This window comes from Oncorhynchus keta, unplaced genomic scaffold (assembly GCF_023373465.1).
Source record: "Oncorhynchus keta strain PuntledgeMale-10-30-2019 unplaced genomic scaffold, Oket_V2 Un_contig_16294_pilon_pilon, whole genome shotgun sequence".
Classification (NCBI taxonomy): Eukaryota; Metazoa; Chordata; class Actinopteri; order Salmoniformes; family Salmonidae; genus Oncorhynchus; species Oncorhynchus keta.
Window position 1 is genome coordinate 7,974 of NW_026279822.1, and position 5,018 is coordinate 12,991.

At 38.3% G+C, this 5,018-nt stretch overlaps 1 pseudogene; it reads right to left on the reverse strand.

The window, feature by feature from the left end:
• Positions 1–565: 565 nt before the first annotated feature.
• Positions 566–3,202, reverse strand: LOC127919303 (trace amine-associated receptor 13c-like; annotated as a pseudogene).
• Between the last annotated feature and the right edge of the window lie 1,816 nt (positions 3,203–5,018).

The window sequence follows — 5,018 nt, forward strand, 5'->3', positions numbered from 1 at the left end:
TAGATATTGGTTTTATTACCCTGTAAACAGTCTATGAACTGCTCTAATGAGTGACTGCAATCCACACTTTGGTTTAGATTCTCAGGGCCAACAAACAAGAATGTTATAATTTTCACACAAACACGTTACTTCCTTCAGCACACTATTAGGACAGTGTGTTTTTGGAATAAAATGTTCAATATATTTCCTTTAACATCCTCTGTGTTGTGTGCTTATTGTTTAACCATTGATATGTTCCAGGTCATTTTGAGAACTTTAGGAGCATCAGGTACTGCTGGAATGTCTACCAATAGTATGTCCATCTTTATGTGATAAATTACACTGGTCACTGTTCAAAACATTTATAAAGTATTGAGAAGGTATGAATCGTCCTCACTTTACATTAGGGACTGCAAAATGACTGTACTAATAATCAGTAAATGATTTATAAGTTAATTCATTAAAAATCTCATGAATGATTTTCTGAATCATTATTACAGGCAATAAAAGTTGTTAATTCATGTGTGAAAAACCAGCTAACTAAAACAAATGTGGGAGTAATGATACATGAATGATGAATAAACTATTTACTAATCCATTATACATTCTTTATTACAATGTGTTATTATAAAGTGTTACCAATCTCTATATTAATTCAGACTCCACAGCATCAGAGAGAGCTGCTATGGCATGACGCTTGACCTGGCAGCAGTGATGTAGTGAGAGTAATGGTAGTGAGAGTATTGGTAGTGTTCATAACCAGTATGTTGAGGTTGAAGTGTCTGCTGCGGTCTCCTGCACTGTTGTTTTTAATCATTATTGCATATAGTAGTTATTTATAAACGTGAGAATAACTAGCTGACTAACATTTAACAATTGTGGTAGTAATGATTAATATATTGTGAACAAACTGTGAATGGCTGACAAATGGTTTATTACTTAACATTATAGTGTTACCCTTAATTGCATATTCTTCCATTTTACCCTCAACTACTTACACAATACACCATTGTGATAGACTTGGTTATCTGATAAGCAGTATAGTACATTTCAACTTTACTTCACTTGATGAAGACGTTGTGTCACAATTGAGCCACTAGAGGGGGTGTTTAACAACATATAGAACGACTGAAGACTTCCTCAGAATGTACTATCAGAATACTTACAAACGATTTATCATTGAATAACATGGGAAAACGACAGACTGTCAGTGTATCAGTGTGTCAGTGTATTGTTACATCAAAGAAGCAATTACAACAATTGTACATACCATAAAAGTTGTTTATCAATGTATGAATAACCATCTTATACAAAATAAATCTGATGGTAATGAGACATTATTGATGTGGAGTCGGAATAATCATTATAAATTATGTATTACAAAGTGTTATTATAAAGTGTTACCAATCTCTACATTCATTCTGACTCCACAGCATCTGAGAGAGCTGCTCTGGTGTGACCCCTGACCTGGCAGCAGTGATGTAGTGAGAGTAGTGGTACTGTTCATTACCAGTATGTTGAAGTTCAAGTGTCTGTGGTCACCTGCGCTGTTGCGTTTAATCACTAATGCATATAGTAGTTATTTATACATTTGAGAATACCTAACTGACTAACACTTAATTAACACATGTGAAATTAATAATAAATGGTGAACAAACTGTACATTCCTAACAAATGGTTTATTACTGAACATTTTAAAGTGTTACCCATAATAGCATTTTCTTAAATTTGAACATCAACTATTTCCACAATACACCATTGAGATAGACTTGGATGTTATCTGTTATCATGCATATTGTACATTCACATTTTACTGCACTTGTTGAAGGCATTGTGTCCCAATTGAGCCACTAGAGGGAGATGTTAAACCTACATAATGACTCCTGACGTTCTCAAAATGTACTTTTAGAATAGTTACATACTGTTTATCATTAAATAACATGGAACAACAACAGACTTTGGTATTTGGAATATACAATCCACAATGTCTAAATTGTTTTTTATAACACAAGCTTAATCCTTCCGTTGCCTTATCCAAGTCATTCCATTCCAATCCATACAAATTATTCTGAATCAACACCACATATATCTATGATGACAACACTGAGATAAGTCATAACAGTGTATTGTTACAGGAAAGAAGCAATTGTATTTCAAAACTATATTAAACCTGTTATTCAAACTGGGGAATAAAAATATAGGAACTATGAACGCCTTAACTTCAGAGTTAAAATATGTTTAGCTGTCACTTTGAACCATGGATAAAAGAAAGCATAAATGATTGGATTGATAAAAGAATTAACAAGTGGCAGAAAACCAATGATGAATGATAAATTGTCGCTAAAAAAGACAAATGAAAGAAAGAAGAACATAGAAATGGAATCCAACAAATGAAATAGTTGACAACAACAATAGAAAGAGTTTTTGCTGCTTTTCTCTCAGACTTATTTGCCTGAATTTTTTTAACACCAGACACACTGACAGCCTCTTTTGAAAATACCTTTCTGGCCTGTGATCTGGCCACCATAAAGATTTTCAAATAAAGTGTTATAATAATAGAGCACGGGACAACCATTGTAAGTACAAGGTCAGTGAAATTAACCCATGTTATTCCTTCAAAAATAAAACACTCTGTCAAACACCTACTCGGCACCTGTACATTTACACAGTTTTTTATAATAGCAGCACGGTATATGATACAACAAAACCAGGTAAATGATATACAACAGATCATTCTTGGTATTGTTATTTTAGAGTGGTACAATAAGGGATCACACACAGCAACATAGCGGTCAATAGATATCAAGACCATATTGCCCAGAGATAAAGAAGTACACAAAAATCTATGTAGATATGAAACACACAGAAATATTCCCCAAAATCCCAGCATGGTTCCATTGTTGCTACAGTCGTTACTGGTATCACAATCAGTCCCACCAGGAGATCTGACACAGCCAGAGAGAGGATGAGCAGGTTGGTTGTAGTGTGGAGCTGCTTGAAGTGAGAGATGGAGATGATCACCAGTAGATTCAAAAATACTGTAACTGCTGAAATCAATGAGAAGAAGTTGTACAGTGTTATGTAGATAGATGTTGATAGAAAAGCCTTTCTGCAAGAAGAGTTTCCGTCTTGAAAACAGTATTGAACATCTTCATGTTTCTCCATTTGTAATAAAAAGTAAAAATGCTGAGGTCCTGATCCTGCTTGGTCCTGTGTGTGACCATGTCAGGTTCACCTTCTGACAAACTCTGTGCTCTGCCTCTCTATTTATCCCTGAGCTACTGACATAAACTCCCCTCCCTGGAGTCTCTCTACACACACACACACACACACACACACACACACACACACACACACACACACACACACACACACACACACACACACACACACACACACACACACACACACACACACACACACACACACACACACACACACACACACACACACACACACACACACACACACAAATGGTTGGATAAACAAATCATTTGTGAAAGCATGATGTAATGTATGACAGAATTCGATGTTCCTGTGCCCTCCTAGCCTGTCCTTCAGCCTTACTGATAGTTAGAGATGAGAGAAAAGGTACATTTACTCAACTAAGCATTTTAATGGGGAAAATATAGTATGGGTGATGTTTTGGTCCATCAAAGGCTATTTTATATGGGAAATATGATGACTGTGCAGACTAAATGGTTTGGTTGATGTCACTGCTCAGTTTGGAACATATTCCACAACCTTAGGACACATTATGGAACCACACACATCAGCAAGCAACTGTGTAGGAAAGTTGCATTAGGGAAGTAGATGAGATAGCATAAGTTCACGGTGTACACTGATTGCATTTGTTATAGCAAATGCAATCAAAATTGTCTCATTCTATAGACTTTAAAAATGTCCATCTGATCTGAATTGTTAATACACTACAAAATCAAATCAAAATGTATTGGTCACATAGACATATTTAGTAGATGCTCTTGCTGGTTTAGTGAAATTCTTTGTTCCTAGCTCCAACAGTGCAGTAGTATCTAACAATTCATAATAATACACACAAATCAAAAGTAAATGAATGGAATAAAGAAATATATAAATATTAGGATAAGCAATATCTGAGTGGTGTTGACAAAAAATACAGTAGACTAGGGCAAAGTCCTGCGCGCTCCAAGTCTCCTGTTGCAGGTTGAACAGCCGTTCACCCGCCGCTCGGCCCTCTGGTTGGTGGTCGAAAACGGGTGAACTCGGGGTAGTAATCCCTCGCCGAGTCTGGGCCATTCCACACTGCGTTGGCCCACACCAGGGCTTGCCACGTCAGACAGGAGACGAGGACGCTCACGCTCAAGAGGTTAAAACTCCAGTTGTAGGAGAAACCCCTGACACACAGCCGCCGTCCCATTGTACTCCCTGGGGAGCGCCAGACACAGGGCACCGGAGCCGGACGCTGAAGCAGAGGTAGGTGGTGCTGGTGGAGGAGGCGCTGGAGGAGAAGTGGGAAGGCCACTCCTCTCCCATCGGTCCATCCTCTCCATCATCTGATTCATTGCCGACCCAATCCGGTGAAGAATGGTGGTGTGATGGAAGACCCTCTCGGAGCAATGCACTTTAATCCGGCACAAAATGGTCATGCCCAAAAACACAGGGCGGAAAATCAGCCCTTTTAGCAGTTCTATCTTGCTTCAAAATGTTGTAATTGGGGATGGTAATTTCAGAATATTTGGTGGCCTTCCTAAGCCAGGATTCAGACACGGCTAGGACATCACTGCTAAAGAAGTGAAGAAAGCCACACCCGTTGTTGACAGTTGCATAAACTCGATCACACAGCCATGCAATCTCCACAGACACACATTGGCAGTAGAATGAGCTTACTGAAGAGCTCAGTGACTTTCAACGTGGCACCATCATAGTCAGTTGGTCAAATTTCAGCCATGTTCAACTGTAAGCGCTATTTTTGTTTAATTGGAAACATCTAGGAGCAACAATGTCTCAGCCACGAAGTGGTAGGCCACACACGCTCACAGATCGGGAAGGCGGGAATC